Source organism: Periplaneta americana, chromosome 16, assembly GCF_040183065.1.
Source record: "Periplaneta americana isolate PAMFEO1 chromosome 16, P.americana_PAMFEO1_priV1, whole genome shotgun sequence".
Taxonomy (NCBI): domain Eukaryota; kingdom Metazoa; phylum Arthropoda; class Insecta; order Blattodea; family Blattidae; genus Periplaneta; species Periplaneta americana.
The window spans coordinates 106,798,781-106,820,117 of NC_091132.1; the positions used below are offsets into that span (position 1 = coordinate 106,798,781).

At 36.5% G+C, this 21,337-nt stretch overlaps 1 non-coding gene across 1 annotated transcript; it reads left to right on the forward strand.

Annotated features, from left to right (window-relative positions):
* The first annotated feature begins 20,745 nt into the window (after positions 1 to 20,745).
* On the forward strand, positions 20,746 to 20,819 carry TRNAR-UCU (transfer RNA arginine (anticodon UCU)). The gene has a single exon. It is a non-coding gene; the product is annotated as a tRNA-Arg (tRNA).
* The last annotated feature ends 518 nt before the right edge of the window (positions 20,820 to 21,337 follow it).

Genomic DNA, 21,337 nt, shown 5'->3' on the forward strand with positions numbered 1-21,337 from the left:
CCTTGCCATTCATATGAAAATTGTAGGGTATGTTTACTATATTTAACTTATATTCTTAAATTCGCAATCGTACATTATAATTAATTTGTCTGCATTTTAATACCTACTACAATTGAGTACTGAATTATTGTATTTATCTACTACTTAAGAGGCAAAGTAACACAATTGTACGTACACTAATTTCAAAGGAGTGGTATGGTAAATTTTTGTCTAAAATTAAGGAAGGTAGATGTGCTAAATTGAAATCGCAATATAAATTCTTTTTTATTAAATCTCAAAATAGCTTCCATTCTAAACTTGAAATGTTGCCGGGAACAGATTATGTTAACATGTAAAATTCTCTTCACATTAAAATAACACATTTTTGTAATTATTTCTGCAACATATTATGCAACAAGAAGTAAACGGAACTTATGGACACATTACACTAAATAAAGCTTAGCAATGATAAGCAATAAAGTTATAATATAATATTTCACTGAGCTCCATACACTGAAATAGAAAGGCCGAACAAACATTACGACCTCGTCTAGATCGAAAAAGCATTGACTGTGCCGTATTTCGCATTTTTGTGAAAAGCTCTGTAAACTGTGAAATGTTCCTTATCGGTTGTAATAACTGTAAGTGGCTAAAATACAATAAGTTGAATAATAATATGGGACAAGGAGACGTTTGTAGTACTATAAATTGTAAGAAAAATAGGTTAGAGTTATCCTTCTTCCGAAAGATCCAGGAAAGTGAGTTTATGGAATATAATATATATATTTTATGAAAATAATATATAAACCTTATGTATTTCATATTTCAATAGTGGAAGGAAGGTGTAATTTTTTTCAAAAGAACACTATATCGAAAGTACAATACATTTTATGGTCTGCTAGGGAAAGAGTCTGTGATGAGGCGATAGTAGCGATCCTGGTGGTGAGCAACTATCTAAGAATGCATATTTCAACTGTCTATGTTTGCATATTTAGTAAGTATTAAGTTTCGTGATTGTATATACTAGACTGTGCTAATATCACGTGTAAATACAAATTTACAGTAGAATTAATCAATCTGTTAGGATCGAACGCACTAACTTTCCTTTCGTAGAGCAGAGCTGGTACGTAGTCAAACATTAAATCACTGTGCAACGACATAAGAAGCCTTATTGAATGTTCTTTCCACATGTATATATGCGTTGAATATCGCGCGCACCTGGAAACTTATTCGTTGTTAAATTCCTGTATTTGAAATTTTGTGAGTATCATTATCTAAATTAGAAACAGATAACGTCAGAACACGGTTAGGTTCTTTTTAAAGCCAGTAAGTTGAACCATAAAGGTAGTAGGATGTAACATACCGGTACAGGCAGCTGTAGTGGATGGCCACCATGAAGACGTTTCTAAGCAGGCCAATTTTATTGTTCTTTCCATGAGTGTACAATACATAGACACGCGTCGTCCATTCTTAGCCCTGCCTTATCTCAGAGTACGTGTGGTGATAAATTGGACTGAATTAAGTTGCATATCTAGCAAATTCCACTACGCGTTGCTAAGTAACACACTTCTTACAAGGGAAACTTTTCATTGCTCCCCTTCAGATTTTAACGAATGATAGCTTATTTTATTGCTGTGGGAGACCTGAATCAGAGTATAAAATCGAAACATAAAGGGTTTAAATAACGTTACAAGAATCATGATAAGTATATATATATATATATATATATATATATATATATATGAGTATGGACATGGCATGTCTTTGGGAAGACATCGAGTTAGCTCAACGGATGGCGTGTTTAGTTGTTAAGTATGGGACCCGTGTTCAAATCCAATATATATATATATATATATATATATATATATATATATATATATATCGTCATTTTTTCTTATAGTCTAATGTTTTGTTTTCTACTGTAATCCTTTTTGTTAGTTTTTTTTAGTGCTTTTTCATTATCTAGATTCTAATTACAAAAAACCGGTGTTATTATTGTAAACCAATAGAATAAAAGTGTTTCATACTCATTTTCTTGTTAACGAAACAACTTAACTCTGCAATCAATGACGGTGAAAGGCTTCATACTGAACATATGTTCACAAAACACCTATTGTCGCATATAAATGCGAGAATGTCACGCTTGAACATTTGTACTATTAATTATTAAGTGTAATAAGTCCTTACGCAAATACTCCGCAATAGTGTTCTCCCTTGGGGAACTCGAACACTTCAAAATTTCTGAAATTATCATGTACTAGTTTTCAAAAGTCACGAGCTGTATTTAACGGATTCAGCTAGCCACCAAAATCGTCTCCAATTCTAGATCTAATGCACCGTGTGTAATAGACAAATTGAAAGATCAAATAGTTGCACAGCAAGAATCTTCTTATATATTATTTTAATGTACCGAAGTACATATGATATTTCCATGCAGATATTCTGCGTCATAATACGATGAAAGAGTAACGGAACGGAGAAAAATTCTCTCCGGCGCCGGGATTTGAACCCGGGTTTTCAGCTCTACGTGCTGATGCTTTATCCACTAAGCCACACGGGATACCACCCCGGCGTCGGACAGAATCGTCTCAGATTAAGCTCCAACTGTTGGGTTCCCTCTAGTGGCCGTCCTCTGCACTACGTCATAGATGTCTATGAACGTAGGACCGAAGTCCACACATGTGCTGAGGTGCACTCGTTATGAGTAACTAGTTGGCCGGGATCCGACGGAATAAGCGCCGTCTTAAATCACGAAGTGATTTACGCATATCATATATATTATTTTAATGTACCGAAGTACATATGATATTTCCATGCAGATATTCTGCGTCATCATACGATGAAAGAGTAATGGAACGGAGAAAAATTCTCTCCGGCGCCGGGATTTGAACCCGGCTTAGTGGATAAAGCATCACCCCGTAGAGCTGAAAACCCGGGTTCAAATCCCAGCGCCGGAGAGAATTTTTCTCCGTTCCATTATTCTTTCATCGTAAGAATCTTCTTGCCAGTTCAGCTAGAACCAACTGAGGAGAGATGTATATATGAGGCGCATCCAGAAAGTAAGTTTCCCTATTTAAAAAAAAAGAACACACACATTCAGGAAAACATTTATTGGCAACAGGTACAGCAATGTTTCAGCTATTTTTCAACATAGCCACCATCAGAATTGAGACAATTGTCGTATCGTGGGATCAACTTTTGTATCCCTCTGTCGTAGAACTCTGCCGCCTGTCAAAGGAAACAGCGTGTGACAGACGTTTTCAGCTCTTCGTCGTTGCCAAAACGCTCACCGGAGGACAGGAATTTCTTGAGGTGCAAGAAAACGTGAAAATCGCTGGGAGCAAGATCAGGACTGTAGGGCGGATGATCAAACAACTCCCAGCCAAATTCCGTCAAAACAGCTATTGTGCGCCGACCCGTGTTGTGACAATGCTCGTTCACATACTATGTGAACGAGCATTGTCTTGGAGGAGCACAACACCTGCAGTAAGCATTCCACGCCTCTTGTTTTGAATGGCACGTCGCAATTTTCGCAGTGTTTCACAGTAACGGTCAGCGTTCACCGTTTCACCTCTTGGAAGGAACGGAATGAGCAGAATGCCCTTCCTGTCCCAGAACACCGTGCACATCACTTTCCGTACCGACAGCGTCTGTTTGAATTTCGTCCTGACCGGAGATTCACTATGCCGCCAATGCATTGACTGCTGCTTGGTTTCCGGGCCGGGGTGAAGTGCGAAATCAAAGTCTCATCGCCCGTGACGATCCTGTCGAGGAACTCGTCGCCGTCATCGTGATACCGTTGCAGAAATGTCAGTGCTGCTCCTAAACGTTGCATTTTGTGTTCAGGTGTCAGGTTTTTCGGCACACACCTGACACACACTTTTTTGAACAGCAGGTGCTTAGTGACAATCTCATGCAACAAGAATCGCGATATATGCGGAAAATGGCTGCTCAGCTCCGTAATCATGAAGCGACGGTTCTCCATGATGCACTGCCGCACCAGCTCAACACGATCATCATTGATGAGGGACGGTCGCCCACTGTGCTCTTCATCATGGACACTTTGACGACCTTCGGAAAACTGCCTACACCAGCGACGCACCATCTGCTTACTCATGATGTTCAGCCCATAGACCTGACAGAGCTGCCGATGAATTTCAATTGGCGGAATGCTTTGTACATTAAAGAACTTTATCACCGACCGAATCTCGCAGGCGGCGGGAAAAGGAATAAGAGCTTCCATTTCGGACCATTGCTGCCACGCTACTGGCACCAGGCCGGATCTGTCCGGCTGGCATATGATTGATACGTCATAGATCTGTTACGCATGCGCAATTGACACGGCTAATTACGTTTACTTTCAGGGGAAAAAATCGGGAAACTTACTTTCTGGATGCGCCTCGTATTTCTATCGGTATTCAGAAGTCCTGCGCTCTACACGTTTTTGTTGTCAAAAGAACAAAAAGTGGAAAATATCCGGAATCGAACCCACAACTTCTACTCTACAAGTGCGTCACTAACCAGTTGAGCCACGCAAACGATGGTATAGTGTTAAAGTATTGCAGTATGTCTATTGGCATGTAGTGACTTTTAACTATGATTTACACCCTTTAGAAACAAATTCGGCATATATTCAAAGTCGTCTCTTATTGTCGTTTCCATGAGCTTCGAAATGAGCTATATTCCATTAAAATGTGAAAGGGGTGTGATGAAAAGTTTCCCTTGTTAGAACTTATTTCCTTTCTGGTGCTTTTATAACGGTTAGCAATATTTCTAAGATACTATTAAGGAAGATGATCATTGGCATACACCACTCGTGAAATTGATACGGTTTGGGGCACAACATAGCGAGAGATGAGGAAAGAGGCAAGGAAATGTAGTAGAAAGTTAAGTATATAAAGCAAGAAGAAGAGAAAAACGGAAAGGATAGGGAAAATAGGTAAATAAAAAATATAGGTAGATAAAGGAATAACGAAATATAAGTGGATGGGATAAATTAATGTGACACTTAAGTAGAAAACGAAAACATAAAAATATAGACATATTGTGATGAAAGAAGTATAGAAAGAATGTTGATGAACAAGCAGACTTTCGGATGGATGGTCTGACTCACTGACTAGAAACAGACAGGTAAAGGGATTGGATTATTAATCCTAGCACTACTAAGGTTCGATCTGTCACGTGGATGGCTAAGGGGGGGGGCAAAAATTGCCCGCTCTTTGCTTTGACTTTTTAATAGACTAGGAATTACTTCACTATGTTACTACACAATTTTCTATATCAGGAACATTAAAAAAGACACTCATATTATAAGAGTTTATGAAAATAATCCTTTAAAAACTTATATTTCTCATATAGGCTATTGCTTTGCCCAGATATGCCTAGTGTCATATTAAAAGGACAGGTGTCCATGTTTCAAATTACCCTCTCTACAGTCAACGCATTTACTTTTTCACAGGTGTCATTATTACTGGTCTTAATTAGAGGCTTGCTAGGTGTGGTAAGACTTGTAATGAGAGTTCTGGTCACCGTTGAGTTTGAGATGTGGACGTGAGAGTTGTTCGTTTATTTCAGCTATGGCATTCGAGACGCAAATCAGATAAGAATGTTGAATATTTTTACAGTTCGGAATTATTTTACAAATTGTTGTAGGTCAAATGACTCCTAATAAACATAAATATAACGTGAAACCACAATCCGTTCGAAATATATATTCATTGCGACAGGACAATGACGAAAACTTATGTGTCCTTTTAAAAGGACAGTAGGCATATCCCAATATATTTTGAAATTGTTTCGCTTTTTCAATTTTAGTGGATTTTCCTTGCATGATATGCTATCTACGTTTTAAAATTATGCTAGGGCGAAATTTCATCTCAAATACAGACATATCACTATAATGCAGCCTACAAATGCCACACAGAGTTCGTGTGCACTCAAAATTGGATTTCTGGCGTCTTGTCAGCCCACTGAGGTGTGTGAATATGAAGGGAAAATTTGAGACAGTGTAGGTGCAGTTGCTGGGTAGCTAGTCGCCAGAGCGTTGGTGCGCTAAGCCAAAGGTCCCAGGATCGATATCCGGCTCCGGAACAATTTTTCCTTTGAAATTATTCAAGTCTGCTTCACAGGGAGATATACCTGAAAGCCAGATTTGCACAGCAAGATCTGTTTACAAGTGGAGGACTGGTGACTTTCTGGAGGGAGGTACTGAACGGATATAAGATTCTATTGTTTTTCATTTAGTATTTTTTGGAAGAGATCTTATTTTCTTTGTAAATTATCATTGTCATATTAATGTAGATTTTAAAAAATGAACTGAAACCTGTCTTTCGACATTGCCATAGCAATTGCTTCATTATATGTATCATCACTTCTCTCCCAATATAACCTCCTCCTCGAAACTTCAACACTCTTTTCGCCTATTACTTATTTTTACGTTTGAATAGCAATACGGTACTATTCAATGACGAAATCATTCCAGAGTTAAAACGAATTTAGACACAATGCATTATTCTTGAGATTAATATTATTAGTAATAATAAACTATAATAAAATAACAACGTAATAATTAGTTAATAATAATAATAATAATAATAATAATAATAATAATTGTAAATTACAACAATTACATTGTTTTCTTTCATGTAAGCATAGTATACAATTATTCCTCAAAATGTATGCTCATATGCCTACTGTCCTTTTAAAAGGACACCTGTTTCTAGCTCAACTAGATACAACTAGAATGTTTCGACACTATACAAATACTTGAATTATATAGGTACTGCATTAAATTAGATTTGAAAAATACACAAAAATTGCAAAAAACATATTTCAGGCATATCTAGGTTAAACTTCTGACCTTTCTGTACTAAGTAATGAACAAAAAACATTATTCTAATATTTAACCTATTACACAATTGCCTGTATCAGGAACATTCTAAAAGACACACATATGAGTTTTTGAAAATAGGATTATATGTAAACGTATATTTCTCATATAGTCTAATGATTTGACTTTTTCAACTTCAAAATTTTCTGTGCTAAGTAATAAACAAAACTATTGCAAACCAGAAATAACAAAATTAAAAATCAAAGTCATAATTTACTCAATTATCAAGAGCTTTTTTTCACTCACTTTCACTTTGATTTTCACAATTGGTGCATATGATTGTTTTTGCAGAATGAGTATAAGGAACATATTTACAACACCTACAGCACACAATGGACACTTTTGTCATTTTGTCATTTTCCCTTTTAGAGGTTTTAGTCTTCAAGCAGAGATGACATCTTCCCCGTGAATACGACGCACCAGAAGGAAAAACTACATTAGTACTTAGTAGCGTTTTCCCTAGAACACTTTCCATTGCAGAGATGATAGGCTTTTGCAAACCTATAATATTCTTGGCTGTATCTTCCATAACTGGCCAAACTAGTTGTTGACCCAGCTCTGGCATATAGAGCCTTCTCACATTATGCTTTTTCTTATTCCAGTCGGGGGTTGTTTTTCATGAAAATTGTTCCACCATTGGGACATGCAATATCTATCAAGGTGAAAAATATAGATAGCGGCCACCTTCTAGAACCCCGCTTCACAGAGTGATGTTGCGTCATTTGATCAATGCTATATGTATCTCCTTTGGTTTCATTATAGTAGAGATTGATGTCTGTTTTCTTTTTCTCTGTCGACTCGTCCACTTTTCTATCATTATGTTGTGTGGATAGAAGTAGGAGATTCTTAGTGGGCTTGAGTCTGGTGATGTATGAAACCAAGGTAACTGGTGCCTTTCCTGGTTTCGGGTCTATGAATAAGAACGCAGAGGAATATAGCTGTCGACCCTGCGTCTTCTTTAGCTCTTCCGGTATGTGCTTTCTGTTACTCTTCAATGTGTCCACCAAAGTCATCATTGTAAAGTTCCTCCGCTAGCTCGATGGATGTATAATAACGATCCGTTGTTACATTTCTTCCGGTTCCTTCCAGCGGCTTCACTGGGCATCTAACAACTGCCTTTGCACTCCGTTCCTCGGCGGGTCGCTCGTCCTTTCCTGCATATACCTCCATTTTCAGAATGTACCGGGTGTGTGCATCCGATAACATCCTAATCAATATGCCATATTTGCCTGGCTTGTCTTTCATAAAGACTTTAAATGGACATCTTCCTCGAAAGAGCGAGAGCATTTCGTTGATTGTTAGATGTGCACCAGGTGTGTAGTATTTCACAAAAAATTCGTCAATTTTATGGAAAACTTCACGAAGGGGGCAAAACTTATCTTGCTTTCGTCTTTCAGTACTTGTTTGCTCATCATCAAATCTAATCAAGGGCAGAAATTTTCCAAATCGAATACGACTCATTGCAGCTTTGTAGATAGACCTTATTCTTGCCCAAGACTTTTCCCCATAAATCCTCGATTGGTAGTTCACTGTCATTATTTGCACCCATGAGTATCAAAATATCGATGAAGGCATATAATTCTTCCGTGTTGGTAAGATTTAGATTCCTAATACTAGCTCCTTCGTTAGTATGGTGCACAATAATGTTCATTATTCAGGAATTATAAACTTTTTGAAAGATTCTGAGGCATTAGAAGTCAAACCTTCATGAAAACTCACTGTACTGACCTGCGGACTTGCCTTGGAGGTACAGTAGCATATTCCCTAACGTTTCTTGCTATAACAGCGATGTTAGAAGTAGACGCGTGCTGCTCATCATGGGATGAACTTCGCGAACTTCAATCACTTTCAATTTCTCTGTGATATTCAGTGTCACTGTCGTATGTCACAATATTATCATCTTCTGGATCACTTGCATCTACATTATCTTCATTTACCATAGCTGCCATCTCTTCTTTTGTGAGAAAACTCTCGAGACATTTTGACACTTATTATTACGAGACATTTTCACACAACTAGTTTCCAACTGTTCCAGTTTGAATAACAAGACAGTTATTATTTTAAAAGCAACAATGACAGCATAATTTGAATTAAATTTGTATATCCATTGGTCTCAATAATCAAAAAAATGTATCTTAATCTGATTATTGATAAATGTTTTCAGACAGAAAAATTGCCACACCTATGTCTAAGGGGGGAGGCAAAAATTACCCGCACTATAAATAAAGATTGTAGGCAGATTTAAATAATTCAAAAATATTATAAATCCATGTAATTATATACTTGAGATATTAATCTACAACTACCTAAAATCTTGCTTCTTCACTTCAACAATTACATATATTACACAAATAAAACCAATAGTGCGGGCAATTTCCCCCCCCCCCTTTAGCAGTGCTAGGGTTAATTGGAGTAGGACGGAAGCTGCACACGTCGATCCGGAAAATGCGCAGCGGTTTATGAGGGCATTGTTAACACTGCACATCCACAGGGGATATTATTTCCGTGGGTATATTAAATAGTTTCACAATATTATATACATGCAGTATTAACAATAATTTTTATTTCTCTTGTTTTGCAAAATATAAAAAATAGAGCTGCCCGCACATTTATGCGAGAATTAAAATGAAGCTTTATAAAACACGGTTTAAGTGAACAATACCGGAACGGGCGCATTGTAATTCTGTAAAAACCGCCTACTTTTCAAATATGTCACTTTGCTAATACTGTTACGTGTTACAGGCATTACTGTTAGCAGTGATACTCGTATCTGTGTTTGTTAGGCATTATGTCGTCAAAAGAATATCAAATTTTCGAGATTTCTAGCTTCATCTTGAGGACAGCAAATGAGTTGAGAAGGGGCTCCTACTCGTGGGGGTTATTCTCTTTTATTTAAATCAAAACAAGCGGTGAATGAAAGGGAAAAGGAAAGAGCGAAAATTCTTAGATTAGGGAAAGGAAAACTCTCAAGGAAAGCAAGACATGAAGTAAGATGGGAATGAGAAACTAAAAACAAAGAATAATAAAGATTGGAAATTAAATTCATGATAGGCCAAAAGGAGAAAAGAATATAGAGCCTAAAAAAAAGTAGAAATATCTGAGACTCGTTGCAGTTTTGTATAAATTTATTGTAAAGAAAAGAAAGAACATTCAAGTGGTTGCGTTTGAATGGAAACCGTGGTAGATGAACTATTGTTCGTCCCAGTGATTATGTCTCAGGGTCGCCGAAAGGGGGAAATCACGTGACAATAACCTAACGGGCCCTTTTCATTAAATTCTTTGAAACAGTTGTATAACATTACATAGTGTCCAATTCCGAAGCAAATAATTTCAGGAAATAGAAGTCGTTCCTCAGAGGTTGAAACATGGTCTTGGATGCGCTTTGGACGAAAATGTGTCTTCTCCATAAGATTTCGATATGCTGCCTCCCACGTAACCTGCTCGAGATGACTAGGCCATGGTTCAACAACGGTGGAACGACTTCTACCTAAAACTGGTCCAACATCCAGCCACTTACCTTTGCCCAGCAGAAACTGTTGAGGAAAACAGGAATGCGACATAACCACACGAAGTTTCTGGAATACTAAGATGGCAAGGTAGGCCTAATGATAGTGCAATATTCATTTGACTGGAGATTGTGCTAAAAAGACTGCGTATAGGCCATTCGGTATTTCGTGAAACCTACCTGCTCGTGAGGGGAAAGAAATTGGACTGAGAAGTTTCCCTCCCTAGCCACTTGTCTACTTGCAGCCAGCTAGCTCTCTTTCCCTCACCAACTATGAACTATGGCGCACGACTGCATTTGTTTCACGAGATAACGAATCATTGCCTCTAACACGTCCAGTAATGGAATGAGAATATTGAGAAACTCCACATGTTCACTTTTTTACGAAATTGGTTTACATACCATTTTGTATTCTACACACCAAGAGAGACGCTAAATCTTTCATCATACCCTATGCCAGAATTCAGCTCAACTTATTTCCAATATGAAGAGAAACCACACATGTTCAGGACTTGCGAGTTTCTCAATATTTTAGATTCTTAGATTAGCAGCACATGCATAAGGTTTACCATCAATTATTATTTATAGTTTGGTAACATTGTATATTAAATAAAATTTTCCTTAGCACAGGGGAGGTATGAAACAATCACATATTACTTTCCCATAAGGCAGGGATATCAAGATCAGAACACGTGAAAGAATGGTACGTGGTACCAAGCGCGCACGGGTTGCAATGAATCTTTTCTGCAGGCAGTAGCGGTGAAAAAGAAGGGGTAAGCAAAATGAATTCTATTGGCCTACCACTGCTAGATGAATTAAACTGCTGTTCAGTAATAGATAATGTGTTACGCTCATACAAGAAAACAAGAAATAAAGGCATATTTTGCAACATGTACCTCTCTAATAAATGCAAATAATGATAAAATAGTAGGATATAACAAATAATAAACATAGCTTCTCTTTAACTTAAGCACTTTTACATAATGAGACCTATAATTAGTCTAATTATTGTTATGTACCTGTTACATAATCATGTACAGGGACATCACTTTATTTTTACCAACATTTTAACATTAACCTGACTATTCTCGGAAACACTGTTACCCCGTTCCATTACAGGAGATTGGTGTTACTAGTGCAATATGTAAACAAATCATTTTACTAGTTATAGGAGGAGAGAAAAGTAGTGTATCCATTTATGTTACAGGGAAATACAATATTAGGATTTTCAGTTTGATCATTACTTTTACGGTATTTTACCAAAATACAGTAGAGTAGTAACATTTTTTTCCACAAACTCAACTCCTCAGGCGGTTTTATTCATTATAAATGGCTACGTACTTTATTCAGCATATTACTGTACTTTCGGTAACTCTAATCTTCACTTCTTCTCAGTCCACACAAACAAAGTTATTCAGTCATGCTACACACCGTACCTGTGCGAAATAAGCAGGGGAGAATATTTACGCAGATCGCGAAAATCACGACATCATAGATATGCAATAGATTTTTACTAATCTTTACGAATTAAGTGATTCTGATTAATAATATGCGGATAAAACAATCACGACAAATCGCGAAATAGAGTTCTAATAGCGAAATATGAAGACATTCGCGAATTATTATTATTGTGTCGGTTTATAGCGAATTTCATATTCTGAGTTCTTTTTTCGGGCATTTTTTTCATTTGAATTTGTTGCCCATTCAAGTAGGCTACATTACATGGTATTCCAGTTCTAATTACATTAGTGAACTCAAAAGACGGAGAATTCAACATTTCACTAATAATTTGAAAGTATTATTTGAGAGCTGCTAATTTTTTTTCCGTTTTTAATGAATGTGTGGTAAATACAGTCTCAATCCAACAAATATTGGCTATTGGCCATACCGCACCTTTACCAGAATTCAATGAATCTTTAATGTTAATTATTTGGAAAGTAATGTTCATACTGAGTTAATACTCAAATTTCAAAATAGTTGTACTTTCCAAAATTTCCATTAATATCCAACAAGAGTACAAATCAATCTCCAACAATCTCCGCCGACACCAATATTAAAAAACAGAAATGATAAAATTAATCTCCATAAATACCTGCCCGTGGAAATAAGCTTCAATAATAGAGGCTCTCCCTTCTATGGAAAACGCAACCATATTTCTGAAACACACTATACTCTGTACTATTTACTTCACTGCCAGCAGATTTCGTTTGCTACAGCGGCCGTAAGTTTGTGTGGCTGACGGGAGCAAGAACATTAGTGAAAGGGGTGGGAGTCAAGTACATTCAGAAACGCAGGTACAATAAAAATGCAAGTAAAATTAAAGTGATGTCCCTGTACTATTTATATGAGCATCATCACACTTCTAGAAACAAATTTAATTTCCTGACTTCTCGCGTAATTCAGAAATGCTTTTCTTTATTTTTGCCGACCCCAGCCTTCTTATGTCCGGTGAAATGTTGTTTCCTGCAGTAAAATAATTTCTAATGGAAGACCTGAATTGGCTAACGTTCCAAGTCCATCGAAGTAAATTTTTCAGGACCACAAAGAAACTACATAGCCTTGCATTATGAGTATTGAAATAAATATTTTTATGATCCAAAAACACAGGCTTAGAGTCGGCCTTAGAATATTCTTTTTTACAGAATGATAGCCTATGAAAAACACAACTTGTTAGGTAAAAAGTCGAATTCGGTAAATTTTGTACTTGGGATATTTGTCAATTCAGGTATTCAGTTGTAACTGTGTTGGTATATTTTCTGGGTTTGGTGAGTAAGGATCACAAAACAAATCCAACTTGGGCTGCAATAGGTCAGTATCTTTAAATCGTCTATAGACACAACTCGTAACTCACATGTAACGATTCTACGCCATTAGCAGCACACACTTTTGTTTGTACTTTATTCTGTAAACATAAATAAAATGCTGTGAGGAAGGAGCTCTATAGTGCATCTTCACATACATTTACTACTATTTAATGTGAATAAAAACAAGCTAATTTGAATATTATATCAATCTGTAGATGAACTAATAATTTCAGGCGTTCGACACTGCTTGTCTTTGTAACTAAATAATTTCCACAAACCAACAAAGAGCATCTCCTCATCTTTCACTTACATAAAAAGTCAACAGTCTAATCAGCGTGAAACTTACTGAACGACTTCTTCGTCAATGTGTAATGTACAACCATTGTGTTCACCAGTGACTTGTATCTGCGTGCCTTACGTGTTCTGATCAGCGCATATGGGCTGTGAGCACGTCTGCGCTCTCGTTGACATCACTGCCATAAGGGGCTCTTCCTTCCTCCCCTGTGACCGCGATTTTGACGTTATAAAAAGGAAACTGAAAAGGACAATCTGGTTCAAATAATATCTTTGAAGTTACAGTTCGAGAAGGAACTGAAATATTGATTTTAAAGAACGGTGGCCTCACCATTATAGCAAGAATACATAGTCTCTGGAAACTCAAGTGAGAGGAACCCCACGTTCTCAGCAAGAACCATTTTCAATATCTGAATTCCATCAGATTCATTATTCCAATGAATATCCCAGGGTTGTACAAGCAAAAGTACACATAGATGGAAGAATAATGGGACATTGTATTATCAGAACGTTCATTGATTCCTCAGAGTCCTAAAACCATACTATATAAAAGAAGTTTGCCAATCAACAAGAAAAAGACGGATGATCAGAAAAAGTCCCACAGATCCCTTCCAGAAAACGAAGAGGTGCAGGAAGTTTACAGTATGATTACACATGAAAATGATTGAATATTATAATAAGATATTGATTGTCTGTGAAGAAATTGCAATATGTACCCTTTGTTCTGAGGAATGCACGCTGGTTCGAGTCCTCCTGGGGGAAGAAATTTTCTCATTAAATTTCGGCCAGTGTATGGGAGCGGTGTCCACCTAGCATCGTGATACACTTGGGGCGCTGCGATAGGTAGCGAAAATCCAGCTTCGCAAACCAGCTATAGCGGCTGGGGGCATTATCGTGCTAACCACACGATACCTCCATTCTGGTTGGATGTTCGTCCACCAGCAGCCGGCTGGTCGGTCTTGGCCCTTCATGGGCTGTAGCGTCATAGATCTACTTTTCACTTTTCCCCTTTGATCTGAATAAAAATGTAATTTTATTGTTCTATTCCGACGTTTACTCTTTGAGTACACATAAAAATAAATTAATATTTTATTATATTGATGATCTGTGAATGTTTTTAAATAAGTAACAGTTTTTCCTGAATAAGAATATCATCTTAACGTTCTATTCTGAAGCTTAAAGTTTGACTACACATGAAAATGAATGAATATTTTGTTGTATTGATGATCTGTGAAGTATTTGCAATCTTTAGTAACAATTTCTTCTGAATAAAAATTTAATTTTATTGTTTTGTTTTGAAGTTTACAGTAATGATACATACGAAAATGATATACTAATCTGTGACAGCTTTGCAAAGTAACCATTTGTTGTCAGTAAAGATGTGATATTTTATTGTATTCTACTAATTATTATATATTCCTAATATTGAGAAACAACACATATCCAACGGCTTTTATATCATTTTTCTCGGAAAATAGATGTGGCATAGGGATGAAATCCATTGAAATCTTAAACTTATTGCCCTTAACCACATATATTTTTTTGCGGGTTCAAAGTATTAAGTGAGAGTAGCTGTGTGGTTTTTTGTCGTTCCTGAAAATCTTACTATTACGGACGTGTGGGGTTTCTCAATATTCCCTATCAAATGGAATATAAGAGAGAATTCAATAGAAAAGTTTCTTAGCACGACGTTGAATGCTGCATATCCATAAATTAATCTGATTATCCTGTTAAAATCTGTAGAGCATTTCAAGTACCATGGTTGCTCAATTAATAGAAATGAATTTGAAAAGGAAAGAGTGCATCAAGGGAAAAGAATTGAACATCGTATGGTGGTGTAAAGCCATCTCCAACAATATAAAATTGTTTACATTGTTTTGCAAGTTCCATATTGGAGCGCCGAATACAGTGCCATCAGTTTTAATCACAATGATAGAAGACGAAAGACAAATTAAATAATTGATTAAATGGCGATTTTACTCGTGTTCATTATGTAAGCCTGTGCGACTTACAGCTGTTTCGGTGTTACTTGACACCATCCTCAGACCCTACTAGATCTCGGCGCTATCTCAACTTCGCTGCCTGTTGTGTGGGTGCGTTCGTGTGATGAAGAGTTGAGTCAAATAGTGTGTGTTCTGAAATTGACCTGTGTGTTGAGAATATGATTAGGGTGTGTTTTAGTGTGTCTGTATATTTCATATTTTTCTAGTGTGTTGAGTTTTTGGTTTTTGGGTTGTATGTGTAGAATTTCCATGTCTGTATTTATGTTATTGTATGTGTGGTTAGCATTAGTTATGTGTTCGGCATATGTAGATGTATTGTGTCCTCTGGTTATTGCTTTAAAGTGTTCTTTGTATCGTGTTTGGAATGATCTGCCTGTCTGTAGAAACTGTCGCAACTATTACATGTGAATTTGTATACGCCTGTGTGGTTGTATTTATTTGTTTGTGTTGTTTGTGTGTTGAGATGTCTTTGTAGTGTGTTTTCTGTTCTGTATGCTATGTTGTATTTCTGTTTTCTGAATGAGGATGCGATCTTGTGTGAGTTTTTGTTTTCGTATGTTAGTGTGATGTATTTCTTGTGTTTGTGTTGAGTTTTGCGTGTTTTTGCGATTGTTAAGTTTTTGTTTTGTCTCCTTTATGATGTTGTCTATTATGTTTGGGTTGTAACCATTTTCTTGTGCTCCTCTCTTCTGATTTGGAAAAAGTTCATTCCGAAAAAAATAAATAAATAAAATCTGGAAATGGAACTCTGATCCTCTTGGTCAGAAGTTTTATTTTGTGGTAGGAATCAATACACAAGATAAATCAACCGCTTCCATTATTCAAATTGATATCCGGAATGGATCAAAATCACCAGAACATTAATTAATTTAAATGTAATGAATTACTGATTTGAACACGAAAACCCGAGGCATGGAATTATAATAATCCGTAGCGCTACAGCCCGTGAAGGGCCTAGACCGACCAGCCGGCTGCTGGCCTCACGCCCACATGCCGAAGCAAAGGTGGACGATCATCCAACCAGAATGAAGGTATCGTGTGGTTAGCACGATAATCCCCTCAGCCGTTATAGCTGGAATTCGCAACCGGATTTCGCTACCTATCGTAGCTCCCCAAGTGCATCACGATGCTGGGTGGACACCGGTCCCATACACTGGCCGAAATTTCATAAGAAAATTTCTTCCCCCATGAGGACTCGAACCAGCGCGCATTCCGTAACGCGAGTCCTAGGCAGGATGCCTTAGACCGCGACGCCACGGCGCGGGACTGGAATTAAAGCAGTGTGTATGTGAAATACCTTGTGAACTCGTTCACAAATTGTTAATTTATTAGGAGTAGTATTCATATTTATACATATTTAGTACTTGTATTTATCTAAAAAAAATAAGTTAAAGTCTGGCTATTGCTATCTCGAAAGAATTGGGAATTACTGAATTTTCAATACTTCAATAACTCACGCACTAGGAATATATCTGCAGATCATTAATTATTTTCGTAAAATAGAATAACTATGACTAGGGTATTTCGTGAGCGCTTCTTGGTTCATTGTGTCACTGTCATACAATCTTCATGATTTAAGTGAAATAAAGTATCTAGTACAAAATGTCGTTCTAAATAAAATGTACCAAACTGCTATCACTGAGGCCAGTTTACAATGTACGATGACGTCAGGGGAGATGCGGTAAAGTAGCTTCCACAGTGCGCCTGTCGGATGCAGTTCACCTCAGTCTGTCTGGGCTACTGAAGATGTTACTCATTCGTGAGTAATGTAGTACAAGTTATTGTCCCTTTCTTTATTTATTTGAAGACACTGAACGAATTACTGATTCCTGCTTAGTGTAGTGCAAGCTATTATACTTTTCCCAATGTTTTGAGAACATTTAGGCTATTATCTTCTGCATTTTTGGCCATATTCACCTCCAATATCTTTTCCCTCATGTCTGTTAGGTCCTCCAATCGCACACGTGTAATTATCTTTTATTCATTTATCTAGGACAATCCTATTAGTAGTCAATGTTTCGCGGATAAAATATAAACTGAGTTAATATCTCAAAATCAATATTGTATGTTGGTGAAAGACAAAAGAAGAATTATCGCAGTTTTCCGATCCAAAAACCTGAATGTAGCAACCATCGGAGGCGGTAAAAACGGCCTGTAGTAGAGAAAGAAATAATGTTGATAATTATTAATCAGAAATAAGAAATACAGTCTGATCTGTTTGGGTATGGATAATATTATTTCATTGTAATAAAGCTATTATGATAGTAGGAAAAATTTCTTGCTTTTTATATCTACAGTGACATGTCAGTTTCCGCAAACCTTTTTTGATAATTTATTGACAACTTACACTGGTTTATTTCGATCTGATTTTTTTCTGTATGAATTATTGTATTGGGAGAAATACTTGTGTAATTTTTTCTAAGCGAGCAGATGTTCCGTAAGTTGTCAATAAATTATCAAAAAAGGTTTGTGGAAACTGACTTATGCCACTTTTCCCCAGCAGATATTATGATTAAAAGATGGGAGTTTCCATATGACATTCAACAATGCATGAATTTAAAGGACAAATGAAAATCGTAATGATTAAAATGGCTACTACAAATCAAGAGCGGGCACGATGTGTTCTTTGGTATGCTAAATTTGAGAGTGTTAAAAGAGTTCAAAGGGAATTTCGACGTGAGTATGGTGTGCGTAATGTACCTAAATAAGATTGCATAATGTTGTGGTATCGAACATTTGTAGAAACAGGTTCTGTGTTAAAAAAAACATGCAGGAGGTCGCAGGCGAAACCCAGTACGAGAAGCAGCTATCTCTTGTCTTGGTCCCCAAACTCCCCAGATCTAACCCCTCCTGACTTCTTCGTGTAGGGTTTTGTTAATGACGTTGTCTAATCACAGAATCCCAGGAACATTGATGATCTGAAAGTAAAAATTACTCATGCTTTACAACAAATCACTCCTCTAATGTTACAACAATATTAAATAAACTCGAATCCGTGAGAGCACCGATTAAAATTGGGGAGTGAAAGATTTGAAGGTTACCTCAGTAAACACTACCTACAAATATCCTAATTAATATTAGTAGTTTGCTAATTGTTATACCTAATTGAAGGAAAGTTACTCTGTAAATATCTTAGACATATGTTGGGGATTTTACAGAAGTATATTGTAAGATGTGTACCGTAGTTTCAGAACATGAATATATAATTTCTTGGCTTTTGAAAAATGAAAGAAATGATTCGTCTTTTACCAAATGAATGGAAGACAATGAAAATAAATTGTAGAAAGCAAGAAATGATTAACAATTTCATTAATATTTTCAATAAGTTTTCTAGTTACACAGAGACTATACTCCGTTCCATAATGTCTGACAGGAGAAGTAAACATTGCGGCAGAGGAGGAGAGAAGTATAATAATTGAGATGCTGGATGCAATAACAGCTTAAGTCTACTTCAGTCGTTATTCTGGCGATGACATTTTCATACTCTTCCATCGACCGTAAAAGTCGCATTTCATTTCGTTGACCATAAATGGCAGAAGAGTTGATTATGTGAAGTGCTGTCCTAAGTCCAAAGGTTCAAAATTCGCAATATAAAATATGTTACAGCCATGTTTTATATATCAGGTTCTTAGGCAGTAACATATACTTACAGTACCGTTTTCCAGCCATTCAGTTTTTCAAAACATAATATAACACCAAAGGGAGAGCTTAATGTAAAAAAAACCTTCCTCGTTTAAAATTATCAAATAAAAATGATTTTATTTCATTACTGAAGATATTGAAACCAGAAAATGCATGTTTTCTTTAAAAATATTTTGAATTCGGAACCTGTGCTGGATGAAAATTTTCCTGAAAGTGAAATCATTGTACTTACATGAATAATATTATTTGACGGTATAGTAGATGAGTTTTCATCTGTAGCATAGGTTCAGAATTGATTTTCTTAATACATCTTCTGTTTTTATTATTATAAATTTAAAACAAATGTTTCTTTGTTTCTACAGTACATTTCCATAAAAATGAAGAGTTCGCGGGAAAAACGATGAATGTCACATTTCTGTTAAGGATTATATAAGATCTAATTGAGTCTATAACTGTAAGATGTAGTGCTGTTTCTATAGAAAATAAAGGAAAGGATTACTGTATTCGTGGTGATAATTCTCCTTTTTACCATTTTCCATAAGAACATTAAATTTCGTAGTGATCCATTGAATTAGATAATGACATCAATCTTAACAAAACTGTGACATTCATCGTTTTTCCCGCGAACTCTTCAAATGTTAAGGGCTTATCGGTTCAAAATTCTTATTTCATGTCATTTTGATAAGCAGAATTCTTAATGTACTATTATTTCTATTATTTATTCAATAAAGTCCCTTTATGTTAGTGAAATAACATTTACTTACTGACTTTCTATGCAATAACAACTCAAGTTTTCCATAATTTGTTTAGAAATATTTTAAAATGGATTGTATTTAAATTATGGACGATATTGAATTTCAATAATTTATACAGTCTAAAATATTATACAAATCGAATGATGCCAGTATATGTGCTATTAAAGTTTCTAAATTGTTGTAAAACTTTGACACTGTTTCCTCAAAATATAGGCTTTCAACTTAAGCTGTTGTTGCACCCAGCGCCTTAATTGCTATTCAACCAATAACAGAGATCTTATTCCACGCTTGTCTTGAAATTGAGCGGGAGTAGAACGCATCAGATTGCCCAACTTCGAGAGTGGAATGAAACCTCTGTCATTGCTTGAACAGCAATTATACTGCCGGCAATGTTTACTGCTCCTGTCAGACATTATGGAACGAAGTATAGATGACCAATACAATTGAAATTACTCAAAATATGGAAGCAGAACTGGACGAGGAAAGATATTAAGACGTGAGAGTAAAGAAATATGAAAGTTGAATATTGTGATGTCCGTAGAGAAGAAAAGTATCCAGTTCCCTGGAAGAGCCTCTATGCCAATCCAAAGAGCAAGCTACATGAATGCAGCATGCAATTCAAGGAAATGATGGAAATACGTCGAGGCTAGTTTGAGTACGCAAGTAGTCATCATTACGTGTACAAGAATAGGAGGATGGAGCGAGTTAGCTATCTTGTAAAGATGCTCATTTGTTACAGTGTATTGTAAGTACTGTAGTGGAGTAGTTCGCCCTTGATGGCGCAGGTTAGACAGGATTTCGAAACTAGTCCCCATATTTGATGCAGAGAATGTCAGCTTGGCCTAATTTTATTCACTTAACAGATAATTTTATCGGCCTGGGTAGCATAGTCGGTATAGCGCTGGCCTTCTGTGCTCGAGGTTGCTGGTTCGATCCCGGCCCAGGTCGATGGCATTTAAGTGTGTTTAAATGTGACAGGCTCACATCAGTAGATTAGTGGCATGTAAAATAACTACTGCGGGACAAAATTCCGGCACACCGGCGACGCTGATATAACTGCTGCAGTTACGAGCGTCGTTAAATGAACCATAATTTAACTTAATTGAATTGAATTGAATTTAACAGATAATCTATATGTACGGAGAAAAAATCGTCGTAGAAATTAAGAATTAATTAACCAGTGAAATGTAACATTTATTTTTTCTTTATCTTTACATCCCTGTGCATTGCCTCAATTAAAAGCAGCACACGAAAGAACCATACTTATTCAGCTCTACCAAACAAATGGCCGCCCACCGGCTGTTCAATTTGGGAGCATAACACTAGCGCCAGTGAGCGGTCTAGCGGTTATTTAGTAAGTCTCACATTTATTCTACAGTACACGTGTGTTTTAAACATCAATCGAGCTACCAGGGCCCCAACAGTATGTAAGCTCCTTAATGTGTATGATAATGGTTTATTACTTA